Consider the following 18,731-nt stretch of genomic DNA (forward strand, 5'->3'; position numbering starts at 1 on the left):
TTCAGAAACCTATCCTACATTGCCACTTCATGTTTCTTGACCTCACCATGCTGACCACCCCGTGGTGCTTTTCTCCATCCTACATTGCCACTCACTGCCTATCCTGATTCAGACCCTCCGATTCACACCACCCCATGATGTTTTTCTCACTCCTCCTAGTGAATGGTCTGTTAGAAAGCCTTACGATGTGCACAACCCGGCGATCTTTTTCAGAATCCTATCCTACATTGCTGTGGAAGTGTCTTCACCTCCCCATGCTGAAAACCACGTGGTGCTTTTCTCCCTCCTGTATTGCCACTGCATAACTATCCTAATTCAGACACTCTGATTCACACCACCCCGTGATGTTTTTCTCACTCCTAGTAGTGAATGGCCAGTTAGAAACTCTAACAATGCACACCAACGTGCGAACTTTTTCAGAAACCCATCCTACATTGCCACTGCAGGTTTCCAGACCTGCCCAGGCTGACCACCCCTTGGTGCTTTTCTCCATCCAACAATGCCCCTCACTGCCTATCCTAATTCAGACCATCTGATTCACAGCAACCCGTGATGTTTTTCTCACTCCTACTAGTGAATGGTCTGTTAGAAACCCTTACAAATCGCACCAGCCCGCAATGCTTTTCAGAAACCTATCCTACATTGCCACTGCATGTTTCCTGACGATCCCATGCTGACCTCCCCGTGGTGATTTTCTCCATCCTACATTGCCACGCATTGCCTAACCTAATTCAGCCTTTCCAATTCACACCACACTGTGATGTTTTTCTCACTCCTACTAGTAAATGGCTTGTTAGAAACACTTACAATGTGTACCACACTGTGAGGATTTTCAGAAAGCTATCCTGCATTGCCACTGCATGTTTCCTCAACTCCCCATGCTGACCACCCCGTGGTGCTTTTCTCCATCCAGTATTGCCACTCCCTGCCTATACTTATTCAGACCCTCTGATTCACACGACCCTGTGATGCTTTTCTCACTCCTACTAGTGAATGGCCTGTTAGAAACCATTACAATGTGCACCACCCGCGATGTTTTTCAGAAACCTATCCTACATTGCCACTGCAGGTTTCCTGACCTCCCCATGCTGAATACCTCTTGTGCTTTCCTCCATCCTGATTGCCACTCCTAGCCTATCATAATTCAGACACTGCGATTCACACCTCTCCGTGATGTTTTTCTCACTCCTACTAGTGAATGGCCTGTTAGAAACCCTTACAATGCGCACCACTCCACGATGTTTTCAGAAACCTATCCTACATTGCCCCTACATGTTTCCTGACTTCCCCATGCTAACCACCTCGTGGTGCTTTTCTCCATTCTTCATTGCCACTCATTGCCTATCCTATTTCAGCCCCTTCGATTCACACCACCCCATGATGTTTTTCTCACTCCTACTTGTGAATGGCGTGTAGGAAACACTTACAATGTGTGCCACCCTGCGATGTACTTCAGAAACCTATCCTACATTGCCACTTCGTGTTTCCTGACCTCCCCATGCTGACCACCCCGTGGTGCTTTTCTCCATCCTACATTGCCACTCACTGCCTATCCTAATTCAGACCCTCCGATTCACACCACCCCATGATGTTTTTCTCACTCCTCCTAGTGTATGGTCTGTTAGAAAGCCTTACAATGTGCACCAGCCGGCGATCTTTTTCAGAATCCTATCCTATATTGCTGTGGATGTGCCTTCACCTCCCCATGCTGAAAACCCCGTGGTGCTTTTCTCCATCCTCTATTGCCAATCCATACCTGTCCTAATTCAGACCCTCCGATTCACAGAGCCAAGTGATGCTTTTCTCACTCCTCCGAGTGAATGGTCTGTTAGAAAACCTTACAATGCGCACCACCCTGCGAATTTTTTCAGAAACCTATCCTACATTGCCCCTGCATGTTTCCTGACCTCCCCATGCTGACAACCCCGTGGTGCTTTTCTCCATCCTACATTGCCACTCATTGCCTATCCTAATACAGACCCTTCTATTCACACCACCCCATGATGTTTTTCTCAGTCCGACTAGTGAATGGCATGATAGAAACCCTTACAATTTGCACCACCCACGATGTTTTTTAGAAACCCATCCTACATTGCCACTGCATGTTTCCTGACATCCCTATGCTGACCACACCGTCGTGCTTTTCTCCATTTGAATATCCACTCCCTGCCTATCCTAATTCATACCTTCGGATTCACACCACCCCATGATGTTTTTCTCACTCCTACTTGTGAATGGCGTGTTGGAAACACTTACAATGTGTGCCACCCTGCGATGTATTTCAGAAACCTATCCTACATTGCCACTTCGTGTTTCCTGACCTCACCATGCTGACCACCCCGTGGTGCTTTTCTCCATCCTACATTGCCACTCAATGCCTATCCTAATTCAGACCCTCCGATTCAAACCACCCCATGATGTTTTTCTCACTCCTCCTAGTGTATGGTCTGTTAGAAAGCCTTACAATGTGCACCAGCCGGCGATCTTTTTCAGAATCCTATCCTATATTGCTGTGGATGTGCCTTCACCTCCCCATGCTGAAAACCCCGTGGTGCTTTTCTCCATCCTCTATTGCCAATCCATACCTGTCCTAATTCAGACCCTCCGATTCACAGAGCCAAGTGATGCTTTTCTCACTCCTCCGAGTGAATGGTCTGTTAGAAAACCTTACAATGCGCACCACCCCGCGAATTTTTTCAGAAACCTATCCTACATTGCACCTGCATGTTTCCTGACCTCCCCATGCTGACAACCCCGTGGTGCTTTTCTCCATCCTACATTGCCACTCATTGCCTATCCTAATACAGACCCTTCTATTCACACCACCCCATGATGTTTTTCTCAGTCCGACTAGTGAATGGCATGATAGAAACCCTTACAATTTGCACCACCCACGATGTTTTTCACAAACCTATCCTACATTGCCAATGCATGTTTCCTGACCTTCCCATGCTGACCACCCCGTGGTGATTTTCTCCATCCTGCGTGGCCATTCACTGCCTATCCTAATTCGGACCATCCGATTCACACCACACCGTGATGTTTTTCTCACTCCTACTACTGAATGGCCTGGTAGAAACCCTTAAAATGCGCACCACCCCACGATGTTTTTCACAAAACTATCATACATTGCCAATGCATGTTTCCTGACCTCCCCATGATGACTACGCTGTGGTGCTTTTCTCCATCCTTCATTGTTTCTCCCTGTCTATCCTAATTCAGACCCTCCGATTCAAACCACCCTGTCACTCCTACTAGTGAATGGCCTGTTAGAAACCCTTACAATGCGCACCATCCAGTGATGTTTTTCAGAAACCTATCTGATATTGCAACTGCATGTTTCTTTAACTCCCATGCTGACCAACCCGTGGTGCTTTTCTCAATCCTACATTGCCACTCATTGCCTATCCTAAATTAGACACTCCAATTCACACCACCCCGTGATGTTTTTCTCACTCCTACTGTGAATGGCCTGTTAGAAAACATTACAATGCGTACCACCCCGCGATGTTTTTCAGAAACCTATCCTACATTGCCACATCATGTTTTCTAAACTCTCCATGCTGACCATCCCGTGGTGTTTTTCTCCATCCTATATTGCCACACATTGCCTATCCTAAGTCAGACCCTTTGATTCACACTGACCCGTGATGTTTTTCTCACTCCTACTAGTCAATGGCCTGTTAGAAACCATTACAATGCGCACCACCTGTCTATGTAATTCAGAAACCTATCGTAAAATGCCACTTCATGTTTCCTAACCTCACCATTCTGACTACCCCGTGGTGCTTTTCTCAAACCTACATTGCCACTCACTGCCTATCCTAATTCAGACCCTCTGATTCACACCACCTAGTGATGTTTTTCTCACTCCTCCTAGTGAATGGTCTGTTAGAAAGCCTTACAATGCGCACCACCCTGCAATCTTTTTCAGAATCCAATCCTACATTGCCGTGGATATTTCTTGACCTTTCCATGCTGAAAACCCCATGGTGGTTTTCTCCATCCTGTATTTCCACTCCGTACCAATTCTAATTCAGACACTCTGATTCACACCACCCCGTGATGTTTTTGTCACTCCTAGTAGGGAATGGCCTGTTTAAACTCTTACAATGCGCACCAACGCACGAGGTTTTTCAGTAACCTATCCTACATTGCCACTGCATGTTTCCTGACCTCCCCCTGCTGACCAACCTGTGGTGCTTTTCTCCATCTTACATTGGCACTCTCTGCCTATCCTAATTCAGACCGTCCGATTTACATCACCCCGTGAATTTTTCTCACTCCTACTAGTGAATGGCCTGTTAGAAACCCTTACAATGCGCACCACCCCGCGATATTTTTCAGAAACCTATCCTACATTGCCACGGAATGTTTCCTGACCAGCCCATGCTGACCTCTCCGTGGTGCTTTTCTCCATCCTACATTGCCAGGCATTGCCTATCCTAATTCAGACACTCCAATTCACACCACACCGTGATGTTTTTCTCACTCCTACTTGTGGATGGCCTGTGAGAATCACTTTCAATGGGTACCACCCTGTGATGTTTTTCAGAAAGCTATCCTACATTGCCACTGCAAGTTTCCTCACCTCCCCATGCTGACCTCCCCGTGGTGGTTTTCTCCATCCTACATTGCCACTCACTGCCTAACCTAATTCCGACCCTCTGATTCACACCACCCGTGATGTTTTTCTCACTCCTACTAGTGAATGCCCTACTAGAAACCATTACAATGTGCACCACCCCGCGATGTGTTTCAGAAACCTATCCTACATTGACACTGCATGTTACTTGACCTCCCCATGGTGACCACCCCATTGTGTTTTCTCCATTATACATTGCCACTCACTGCTTATCCTAACTCAGACACTCCTATTCACACCACCCCGTGATGTTTCTCTCACTCCTACTAGTGAATGGTCTGTTACAAACCATTACTATGGACACCTCCCTGCGATGTTTTTCAGAAACCTATCCTACATTGCCAAAGCATATTTCCTGACCTCCCAATGCTGACCACCCCGTGGTGCTTTTCTCCATCTTACACTGATACTCACTGCCTATCCTAAATCAGAGCCTCAGATTCACAACACCCCGTGATGTTTTTCTCATTCGTACTTGTGAATGGGCGTTTGGAAACCCTTACAATGCGTACCACCCCGAGATGTTTTTCAGAAACCTATCCTACATTACCACTGCATGTTTCCTGACCTCCCCCTGCTGAAAACCCTCTGGTGCTTTTCTCCATCCTACATTGCCACTCACTGCCTATACTAATTAAGACCATCTGATTCATGCCCCCCCGTGATGTTTTTCTCTCTCCTACTAGTGAATGGCCTGTTAGAAACACTTACAATGCGCACCATGCCGCTAGGTTTTTCAGAAACATATCCGTCATTGCCACTGCATGTTTTCTGACCTCCCCATACTGACCACACCTTGGTTCTCTTCTACATCCTACACTGCCACGCCTTGCCTATCCTAATTCAGACCCTCCGGTTCACTCCCCCCCCGTGATGTTTTTCTCACTCCTATTAGTGAATGGCCTGTTAGAAACCCATCCTATGCGCACCACACCACGATGTTTTTCAGAAACCTATCCTACATTGCCAATGGATGTTTCTTGACCTCCCCATGCTGACCAGCACGTGGTGATTTTTTCCACCCTGCATGGCCACTCACTGCCTATCCTAATTCAGACCCTCTGATTCACAACACCCCGTGATGTTTTTCTCACTCCTAATAGTGAATGGCCTGTTAGAAACCCTTACAATGCACACCACACCGCGATGTTTTTCAGAAACCTACCTGGTTTGCCACTGCATGTTTCCTGACCTCCCCATCCAGACCACCCCGTGGTGCTTTTCTCCATCCTACATTGCCACTCACTGCCTATCCTAATTCAGACCCTTTGATTCACACCACCCTGTGATTGTTTTCTCACTCCTACTAGTGAATGGCCTGTTAGAAACCCTTACAATGCGCACAACACCGTGATGTTTTTCAGAAACCTACCTTGTTTGCCACTGCATGTTTCCTGACCTCCCCATGCTGACCACCCAGTGGTGCTTTTCTCCATCCTGCATTCCAACTCACTGCCTATCCTAATTCAGACCCTCCGAATCACACCACCCCGTGATGTTTTTCTCACTCCTACTAGTGAATGGCATGTTAGAAACCCTTGCAATGCGCACCACCCGCGATGTTTTTCATAAACCTATCCTACATTGCCCCTGCATGTTTCCTGACTTCACCATGTTGACCACCTCGTGGTGCTTTTCTCCATTCTTCATTGCCACTCATTGCTTATCCTATTTCAGTCCCTTCCATTCACACCACCCCATGATATTTTTCTCACTCCTACTGGTGAATGGCCTGTTGGAAACACTTACAATGTGCGCCACCCTGCAATGTGTTTCAGAAACCTATCCTACATTGCCACTTCATGTTTCCTGACCTCGCCATGCTGACCACCCCTTGGTGCTTTTCTCCATCCTATATTGCCACTCACTGTCTATACTAATTCTGACACTCCGATTCACACCACCCTTTGATGTTTTTTTCACTCCTACTAGTGAATGGCATGTTAGAAACCCTTACAATGCGCACCACCCCGCGATGTTTTTCACAAACCTATCCTACATTGCCAATGCATGTTTCCTGACCTCCCCATGCTGACCACCCCGTGGTGATTTTCTCCATCCTGCATGGCCACTCACTGCCTATCCTAATTCAGAACCTCCGATTCACACCACACCGTGATGTTTTTCTCACTCCTACTAGTGAATGGCCTGTTAGAAACCCTTACAATGCGCACAACCCCACGATGTTTTTCACAAACCTATCATACATTGCCACTGCATGTTTCCTGACCTCCCCATGCTGACTACGCTGTGGTGCTTTTCTCCATCTTTCATTGTTTCTCCCTGTCTATCCTAATTCAGACCCTCCGATTCACACCACCCCGTGATGTTTTTCTCACTGCTACTAGTGTATGGCCTGTTAGAAACCATTACAATGCACACCACCCAGCGATGTTTTTCAGAAACCTATCTGACATTGCAACTCCATGTTTCGTTAACTCCCCATGCTGACCAACCCGTGGTGCTTTTCTCCATTCTACATTGCCACTCACTGCCTATCCTAAATCAGAACCTCCAATTCACACCACCCCGTGATGTTTTTCTCACTCCTACTAGTGAATGGCCTGTTAGAAAACATTACAATGCATACCACTCCGCGATGTTTTTCAGAAACCTATCCTACATTGCCACATCATGTTTCCTAAACTCCCCATGCTGACCACCCCGTGGTGTTTTTCTCCAACCTACATTGCCACACATTGCCTATCCTAAGTCAGACCCTTTGATTCACACCGACCCGTTATGTTTTTCTCACTCCTACTAGTGAATGGCCTGTTAGAAACCATTACAATGTGCACCACCTGTCTATGTAATTCAGAAACCTATTGTAAAATGCCACTTCATGTTTCCTAACCTCACCATTATGACCAACCCGTGGTGCTTTTCTAAAACCTACATTGCCACTCACGGCCTATCCTAATTCAGACCCTGCGATTCACCCCACCTAGTGATGTTTTTCTCACTCCTACTAGTGAATGGTCTGTTAGAAAGCCTTAAAATGCGCACCACCCTGCAATCTTTTTCAAAATCCTATCCTACATTGCCGTGGATATTTCTTGACTTCCCCATGCTGAAAACACCATGGTGGTTTTCTCCGTCCTGTATTGCCACTCCGTGCCAATCCTAATTCAGACACTCTGATTCACACCACCCCGTGATGTTTTTGTCACTCCTAGTAGGGAATGGCCTGTTTAAACTCTTACAATGCGCACCAATGCACGAGGTTTTTCAGAAACCTATCCTACATTGCCACTGCATGTTTCCTGACGACCCCCTGCTGAGCACGCCGTGGTGCTTTTCTACATCTTACATTACCACTCTCTGCCTATGCTAATTCAGACCATCCGATTCACATCACCCCGTGATGTTTTACTCACTCCTTCTAGTGCATGGCCTGTTAGAAACCCTTACAATGTGCACCACCCTGCGATATTTTTCAGAAACCTATCCTACATTGCCACGGAATGTTTCCTGACCACCCCATGCTGACCTCCCCATGGTGCTTTTCTCCATCCTACATTGCCACTCACTGCCTATCCTAATTGCGACCCTCTGATTCACACCATCCCGTGATGTTTTTCTCACTCCTACTAGTGAATTGCCTGATAGAAACCATTACAATGCGCACCAACTGCGATGTGTTTCAGAAAGCTATCCTACATTGTCACTGCATGTTACTTGACCTCCCCATGGTGACCACCCCATTGTGCTTTTCTCCATTATACATTGCCACACACTGCTTATCCTAACTCAGACACTCCTATTCACACCACCCCATGATGTTTCTCTCACTCCTACTAGTGAATGGCCTGTTACAAACCATTACTATGCACACCTCCCAGCGATGTTTTTCAGAAACCTATCCTACATTGCCACTGCATGTTTCCTGACCTCCCCATTCTGACAATCCCGTTGTGCTTTTCTCCATCCTGAATTACCACTCCCTGCCTATTCTAATTCAGACCCTCTGATTCACACCACACCATGATGTTTTTCTTACTCCTACTAGTGAATGGCATGTTAGAAACACTTAAAATGCGCACCATATCACGATGTTATTCAAAAACCTATTCTACATTGCAACTGCATGTTTCCTCTCCTCCCTTGGTGACCACCCGTGGTGCTTTTCTCCATCCAGTATTGCCACTCCCTCCCTATCCTCATTCAGACCTTCCAATTCAAACCACCCCGTGATGCTTTTCTCACTCCTACTAGTGAATGGCCTGTTAGAAACCCTTACAATGTGCACCACCCGCGATGTTTTTCACAAACCTATCCTACATTGCCCCTGCATGTTTCCTGACCTCCCCATGCTGACCACCCGTGGTGCTTTTCTCCATCCTACATTGCCACTCATTGCCTATCCCAATTGAGACCCTTCCATTCACACCACCCCGTGATGTTTTTCTCAGTCCGACTAGTGAATGGCATGATATAAACCCTTACAATGTGCACCACCCGCGATGTTTTTTAGAAACCCATCCTACATTGCCACTGCATGTTTCCTGACCTCCCCATGCTGACCACCCCATTGTGCTTTTCTCCATTTGAATTGCCACTCCCTGCCTATCGTAATTCATACCCTCGGATTCACACCACCCCATGATGTTTTTCTCACTCCTACTAGTGAATGGCATGTTAGAAACCCTTACAATGCGAACCACCCCGCGATGTTTTTCACAAACCTATCCTACATTGACAATGCATGTTTCCTGACCTCCCCATGCTGACCAACCCGTGGTGATTTTCTCCTACCTGCATGGCCATTCACTGTCTATCCTAATTCGGACCATCCGATTCACACCACATAGTGATGTTTTTCTCACTCCTACTACTGAATGGCCTGGTAGAAACCCTTACAATGTGCACCACCCGCCATGTTTTTCAGAAACCTATCCTACATTGCCCCTGCATGTTTCCTGACCTCCCCATGCTGAGCACACAGTGGTGCTTTTCTCCATCCTACATTGCCACTCACTGCCTATCCTAATTCAGACCATAGGATTCACACCACCCCGTGATGTTTTTCTCACTCCTACTAGTGAATGTAATGTTACACACCCATACAATGCGCACCACCTCGCGATGGTTTTCAGAAACCTATCCTACATTGCCACTGCATGTTTCCTGACCTCCCCATGCTGACCACCCCGTGGTGCTTTTCTCCAACCTACATTGCCACTCACTGCCTACCCTAATTGAGACCCTATGATTCACACCACCCCGTGGTGTTTTTCTCACTTCTACTAGTGAATGTAATGTTACACACCCATACAATGCGCACCACCCCACGATATTTTTCAGAAACCTATCCTACATTGCCACTGCATGTTTCCTGACCTCCCCATGCTGACCACCCCGTGGTGCTTTTCTCCATCCTACATTGTGACTCACTGCCTATCCTAATTCAGACCCTATGATTCACACCACCCCGTGATGTTTTTCTCACTCCTACTAGTGAATGTAATGTTACACACCCATACAATGCGCACCACACCGCAATGTTTTTCAGAAACCTATCCTACATTGCCACTGCATGTTTCCTGACCTCCCCATGCTGACCACCCCGTGGTGCTTTTCTCCATCCTACATTGCCACTCACGGCCTATCCTAATTCAGACCCTATGATTCACACCACCCCGTGATGTTTTTCTCACTCCTCCTAGTGAATGTAATGTTACACACCCATACAATGCGCACCACCCCGCGATGTTTTTCAGAAACCTATCCTACATTGCCACTGCACGTTTTCTGACCTCCCCATGCTGACCACCCCGTGGTGCTTTTCTCCATCCTACATTGCCACTCACTACCTATACTAATTCAGACCCTATGATTCACACCACCCCGTGATGTGTTTCTCACTCCTACTAGTGAAAGTAATGTTACACACCCATACAATGCTCACAACCACGCGATGTTTTTCAGAAACCTATCCTACATTGCCACTGCATGTTTCCTGACCTCCCCATGCTGACCACCCCGTGGTGCTTTTCTCCATCCTACATTGCCACTCACTGCCTATCCTAATTCAGACCCTATGATTCACACCACCCCGTGATGTTTTTCTCACCCCTACTAGTGAATGTAATGTTACACACCCATACAATGCGCACCACCCCGCGATGTTTTTCAGAAACCTATCCTACATTGCCACTGAATGTTTCCTGACTTCCCCATGCTGACCACCCCGTGGTGCTTTTCTCCATCCTACATTGCCACTCACTGCCTATCCTAATTCAGACCCTATGATTCACACCACCCCGTGATGTTTTTCTCACTCCTACTAATGAATGTAATGTTACACACCCATACAACGCGCACCACCCCGCGATGTGTTTCAGAAACCTATCCTACAATGCGACTGCATGTTTCCGGACCTCCCCATGCTGACCACCCCGTGGTGCTTTTCTCCATCCTACATTGCCACTCACTGCCTATCCTAATTCAGACCCTATGATTCACACCACCCCGTGATGTTTTTCTTACTTCTACTAGTGAATGAAATGTTACACACCCATACAATGCGCACCACCCCGCGATATTTTTCAGAAACCTATCCTACATTGCCAGTGCATGTTTCCTGACCTCCCCATGCTGACCACCCTGTGGTGCTTTTCTCCATCCTACATTGCGACTCACTGCCTATCCTAATTCAGACCCTATGATTCACACCACCCCGTGATTTTTTTCTCACTCCTACTAGTGAATGCAAAGTTACACACCCATACAATGCGCACCACCCCGCGATGTTTTTCGGAAACCTATCCTACATTGCCACTGCATGTTTCCTGACCTCCCCATGCTGACCACCCCGTGGTGCTTTTCTCCATCCTATAAGGCACTCACTGCCTATCCTAATTCAGACCCTCCGATTCACACAACCTAGTGATGTTTTTGTCACTCCTCCTAGTGAATGGTCTGTTAGAAAGCCTTACAATGCGCACCACCCTGCAATCTTTTTCAGAATCCAATCCTACATTGCCGTGGATATTTCTTGACCTTTCCGTCCTGAAAACCCCATGGTGGTTTTCTCCATCCTGTATTTCCACTCCGTACCAATTCTAATTCAGACACTCTGATTCACACCACCCCGTGATGTTTTTGTCACTCCTAGTAGGGAATGGCCTGTTTAAACTCTTACAATGCGCACCAACGCACGAGGTTTTTCAGTAACCTATCCTACATTGCCACTGCATGTTTCCTGACCTCCCCCTGCTGACCACCCCGTGGTGCTTTTCTCCATCTTACATTGGCACTCTCTGCCTATCCTAATTCAGACCGTCCGATTTACATCACCCCGTGAATTTTTCTCACTCCTACTAGTGAATGGCCTGTTAGAAACCCTTACAATGCGCACCACCCCGTGATATTTTTCAGAAACCTATCCTACATTGCCACGGAATGTTTCCTGACCAGCCCATGCTGACCTCTCCGTGGTGCTTTTCTCCATCCTACATTGCCAGGCATTGCCTATCTTAATTCAGACACTCCAATTCACACCACACCGTGATGTTTTTCTCACTCCTACTTGTGGATGGCCTGTGAGAATCACTTTCAATGGGTACCACCCTGTGATGTTTTTCAGAAAGCTATTCTACATTGCCACTGCAAGTTTCCTCACCTCCCCATGCTGACCTCCGCGTGGTGGTTTTCTCCATCCTACATTGCCACTCACTGCCTAACCTAATTCCGACCCTCTGATTCACACCACCTGTGATGTTTTTCTCACTCCTACTAGTGAATGCCCTACTAGAAACCATTACAATGCGCACCACCCCGCGATGTGTTTCAGAAACCTATCCTACATTGACACTGCATGTTACTTGACCTCCCCATGGTGACCACGCCATTGTGTTTTCTCCATTATACATTGCCACTCACTGCTTATCCTAACTCAGACACTCCTATTCACACCACCCCGTGATGTTTCTCTCACTCCTACTAGTGAATGGTCTGTTACAAACCATTACTATGGACACCTCCCTGCGATGTTTTTCAGAAACCTATCCTACATTGCCAAAGCATATTTCCTGACCTCCCAATGCTGACCACCCCGTGGTGCTTTTCTCCATCTTACACTGATACTCACTGCCTATCCTAAATCAGAGCCTCAGATTCACAACACCCCGTGATGTTTTTCTCATTCGTACTTGTGAATGGGCGTTTGGAAACCCTTACAATGCGTACCACCCCGAGATGTTTTTCAGAAACCTATCCTACATTACCACTGCATGTTTCCTGACCTCCCCCTGCTGAAAACCCTCTGGTGCTTTTCTCCATCCTACATTGCCACTCACTGCCTATACTAATTAAGACCATCTGATTCATGCCACCCCGTGATGTTTTTCTCTCTCCTACTAGTGAATGGCCTGTTAGAAACACTTACAATGCGCACCATGCCGCTAGGTTTTTCAGAAACATATCCATCATTGCCACTGCATGTTTTCTGACCTCCCCATACTGACCACACCTTGGTTCTCTTCTACATCCTACACTGCCACGCCCTGCCTATCCTAATTCAGACCCTCCAGTTCACTCCCCCCCCCGTGATGTTTTTCTCACTCCTATTAGTGAATGGCCTGTTAGAAACCCATCCTATGCGCACCACACCACGATGTTTTTCAGAAACCTATCCTACATTGCCAATGGATGTTTCTTGACCTCCCCATGCTGACCAGCACGTGGTGATTTTCTCCACCCTGCATGGGCACTCACTGCCTATCCTAATTCAGACCCTCTGATTCACATCACCCCGTGATGTTTTTCTCACTCCTAATAGTGAATGGCCTGTTAGAAACCCTTACAATGCACACCACACCGCGATGTTTTTCAGAAACCTACCTGGTTTGCCACTGCATGTTTCCTGACCTCCCCATCCAGACCACCCCGTGGTGCTTTTCTCCATCCTACATTGCAACTCACTGCCTATCCTAATTCAGACCCTTTGATTCACACCACCCTGTGATTGTTTTCTCACTCCTACTAGTGAATGGCCTGTTAGAAACCCTTACAATGCGCACAACACCGTGATGTTTTTCAGAAACCTACCTTGTTTGCCACTGCATGTTTCCTGACCTCCCCATGCTGACCACCCAGTGGTGCTTTTCTCCATCCTGCATTCCAACTCACTGCCTATCCTAATTCAGACCCTCCGAATCACACCACCCCGTGATGTTTTTCTCACTCCTACTAGTGAATGGCATGTTAGAAACCCTTGCAATGCGCACCACCCGCGATGTTTTTCATAAACCTATCCTACATTGCCCCTGCATGTTTCCTGACTTCACCATGTTGACCACCTCGTGGTGCTTTTCTCCATTCTTCATTGCCACTCATTGCTTATCCTATTTCAGTCCCTTCCATTCACACCACCCCATGATATTTTTCTCACTCCTACTGGTGAATGGCCTGTTGGAAACACTTACAATGTGCGCCACCCTGCAATGTGTTTCAGAAACCTATCCTACATTGCCACTTCATGTTTCCTGACCTCGCCATGCTGACCACCCCTTGGTGCTTTTCTCCATCCTATATTGCCACTCACTGTCTATACTAATTCTGACACTCCGATTCACACCACCCTTTGATGTTTTTTTCACTCCTACTAGTGAATGGCATGTTAGAAACCCTTACAATGCGCACCACCCCGCGATGTTTTTCACAAACCTATCCTACATTGCCAATGCATGTTTCCTGACCTCCCCATGCTGACCACCCCGTGGTGATTTTCTCCATCCTGCATGGCCACTCACTGCCTATCCTAATTCAGAACCTCCGATTCACACCACACCGTGATGTTTTTCTCACTCCTACTAGTGAATGGCCTGTTAGAAACCCTTACAATGCGCACAACCCCACGATGTTTTTCACAAACCTATCATACATTGCCACTGCATGTTTACTGACCTCCCCATGCTGACTACGCTGTGGTGCTTTTCTCCATCTTTCATTGTTTCTCCCTGTCTATCCTAATTCAGACCCTCCGATTCACACCACCCCGTGATGTTTTTCTCACTGCTACTAGTGAATGGCCTGTTAGAAACCATTACAATGCACACCACCCAGCGATGTTTTTCAGAAACCTATCTGACATTGCAACTCCATGTTTCGTTAACTCCCCATGCTGACCAACCCGTGGTGCTTTTCTCCATTCTACATTGCCACTCACTGCCTATCCTAAATCAGAACCTCCAATTCACACCACCCCGTGATGTTTTTCTCACTCCTACTAGTGAATGGCCTGTTAGAAAACATTACAATGCATACCACTCCGCGATGTTTTTCAGAAACCTATCCTACATTGCCACATCATGTTTCCTAAACTCCCCATGCTGACCACCCCGTGGTGTTTTTCTCCAACCTACATTGCCACACATTGCCTATCCTAAGTCAGACCCTTTGATTCACACCGACCCGTTATGTTTTTCTCACTCCTACTAGTGAATGGCCTGTTAGAAACCATTACAATGTGCACCACCTGTCTATGTAATTCAGAAACCTATTGTAAAATGCCACTTCATGTTTCCTAACCTCACCATTCTGACCAACCCGTGGTGCTTTTCTAAAACCTACATTGCCACTCACGGCCTATCCTAATTCAGACCCTGCGATTCACCCCACCTAGTGATGTTTTTCTCACTCCTACTAGTGAATGGTCTGTTAGAAAGCCTTAAAATGCGCACCACCCTGCAATCTTTTTCAAAATCCTATCCTACATTGCCGTGGATATTTCTTGACTTCCCCATGCTGAAAACACCATGGTGGTTTTCTCCGTCCTGTATTGCCACTCCGTGCCAATCCTAATTCAGACACTCTGATTCACACCACCCCGTGATGTTTTTGTCACTCCTAGTAGGGAATGGCCTGTTTAAACTCTTACAATGCGCACCAATGCACGAGGTTTTTCAGAAACCTATCCTACATTGCCACTGCATGTTTCCTGACGTCCCCCTGCTGACCACGGCGTGGTGCTTTTCTACATCTTACATTGCCACTCTCTGCCTATCCTAATGCAGACCATCCGATTCACATCACCCCGTGATGTTTTACTCACTCCTTCTAGTGCATGGCCTGTTAGAAACCCTTACAATGTGCACCACCCTGCGATATTTTTCAGAAACCTATCCTACATTGCCACTGAATGTTTCCTGACCACCCCATGCTGACCTCCCCATGGTTCTTTTCTCCATCCTACATTGCCACCCACTGCCTATCCTAATTGCGACCCTCTGATTCACACCATCCCGTGATATTTTTCTCACTCCTACTAGTGAATTGCCTGATAGAAACCATTACAATGCGCACCACCTGCGATGTGTTTCAGAAAGCTATCCTACATTGTCACTGCATGTTACTTGACCTCCCCATGGTGACCACCCCATTGTGCTTTTCTCCATTATACATTGCCAAACACTGCTTATCCTAACTCAGACACTCCTATTCACACCACCCCGGGATGTTTCTCTCACTCTTACTAGTGAATGGCCTGTTACAAACCATTACTATGCACACCTCCCAGCGATGTTTTTCAGAAACCTATCCTACATTGCCACTGCATGTTTCCTGACCTCCCCATTCTGACAATCCCGTTGTGCTTATCTCCATCGTGAATTACCACTCCCTGCCTATTCTAATTCAGACCCTCTGATTCACACCACACCATGATGTTTTTCTTACTCCTACTAGTGAATGGCGTGTTAGAAACACTTAAAATGCGCACCATATCACGATGTTATTCAAAAACCTATTCTACATTGCAACTGCATGTTTCCTCTCCTCCCTTGGTGACCACCCGTGGTGCTTTTCTCCATCCAGTATTGCCACTCCCTCCCTATCCTCATTCAGACCTTCCAATTCAAACCACCCCGTGATGCTTTTCTCACTCCTACTAGTGAATGGCCTGTTAGAAACCCTTACAATGTGCACCACCCACGATGTTTTTCACAAACCTATCCTACATTGCCCCTGCATGTTTCCTGACCTCCCCATGCTGACCACCCGTGGTGTTTTTCTCCATCCTACATTGCCACTCATTGCCTATCCCAATGGAGACCCTTCCATTCACACCACCCCGTGATGTTTTTCTCAGTCCGACTAGTGAATGGCATGATATAAACCCTTACAATGTGCACCACCCGCGATGTTTTTTAGAAACCCATCCTACATTGCCACTGCATGTTTCCTGACCTCCCCATGCTGACCACCCCATTGTGCTTTTCTCCATTTGAATTGCCACTCCCTGCCTATCCTAATTCATACCCTCGGATTCACACCACCCCATGATGTTTTTCTCACTCCTACTAGTGAATGGCATGTTAGAAACCCTTACAATGCGAACCACCCCGCGATGTTTTTCACAAACCTATCCTACATTGACAATGCATGTTTCCTGACCTCCCCATGCTGACCAACCCGTGGTGATTTTCTCCTACCTGCATGCCCATTCCCTGTCTATCCTAATTAGGACCATCCGATTCACACCACATCGTGATGTTTTTCTCACTCCTACTACTGAATGGCCTGGTAGAAACCCTTACAATGTGCACCACCCGTGATGTTTTTCAGAAACCTATCCTATATTGCCCCTGCATGTTTCCTGACCTCCCCATGCTGAGCACACCGTGGTGCTTTTCTCCATCCTACATTGCCACTCACTGCCTATCCTAATTCAGACCATAGGATTCACACCACCCCGTGATGTTTTTCTCACTCCAACTAGTGAATGTAATGTTACACACCCATACAATGCGCACCACCTCGCGATGTTTTTCAGAAACCTATCCTACATTGCCACTGCATGTTTCCTGACCTCCCCATGCTGACCACCCCGTGGTGCTTTTCTCCAACCTACATTGCCACTCACTGCCTACCCTAATTGAGACCCTATGATTCACACCACCCCGTGATGTTTTTCTCACTTCTACTAGTGAATGTAATGTTACACACCCATACAATGCGCACAACCCCTCGATATTTTTCAGAAACCTATCCTACATTGCCACTGCATGTTTCCTGGCCTCCCCATGCTGACCAACCCGTGGTGCTTTTCTCCATCCTACATTGTGACTCACTGCCTATCCTAATTCAGACCCTATGATTCACACCACCCCATGATGTTTTTCTCACTCCTACTAGTGAATGTAATGTTACACACCCATACAATGCGCACCACCCCGCAATGTTTTTCAGAAACCTATCCTACATTGCCACTGCATGTTTCCTGACCTCCCCATGCTGACCACCCCGTGGTGCTTTTCTCCATCCTACATTGCCACTCACAGCCTATCCTAATTCAGACCCTATGATTCACACCACCCCGTGATGTTTTTCTCACTCCTACTAGTGAATGTAATGTTACACACCCATACAATGCGCACCACCCCGCGATGTTTTTCAGAAACCTATCCTACATTGCCACTGCACGTTTTCTGACCTCCCCATGCTGACCACCACGTGGTGCTTTTATCCATCCTACATTGCCACTCACTACCTATACTAATTCAGACCCTATGATTCACACCACCCCGTGATGCTTTTCTCACTCCTACTAGTGAAAGTAATGTTACACACTCATACAATGCTCACAACCACGCGATGTTTTTCAGAAACCTATCCTACATTGCCACTGCATGTTTCCTGACCTCCCCATGCTGACCAACCCGTGGTGCTTTTCTCCATCCTACATTGCCACTCACTGCCTATCCTAATTCAGACCCTATGATTCACAAAACCCCGTGATGTTTTTCTCACTCCTACTAGTGAATGTAATGTTACACACTCATACAATGCGCACCACCCCGCGATGTTTTTCAGAAAGCTATCCTACATTGCCACTGCACGTTTCCTGACCTCCCCATGCTGACCACCCCGTGGTGCTTTTCTCCATTCTACATTGCCACTCACTGCCTATCCTAATTCAGACCCCATGATTCACACCACCCCGTGATGTTTTTCTACCTCCTACTAGTCAATGTAATGTTACACACCCATACAATGCGCACCACCCCGCGATGATTTTCAGAAACCTATCCTACATTGCGACTGCATGTTTCCGGACCTCCCCATGCTGACCACCCCGTGGTGC

Source organism: Cavia porcellus, unplaced genomic scaffold (assembly GCF_034190915.1).
Source record: "Cavia porcellus strain 051 isolate PalLab524CR breed Dunkin Hartley unplaced genomic scaffold, mCavPor4.1 scaffold_32, whole genome shotgun sequence".
In the NCBI taxonomy this organism is placed as follows: Eukaryota; Metazoa; Chordata; class Mammalia; order Rodentia; family Caviidae; genus Cavia; species Cavia porcellus.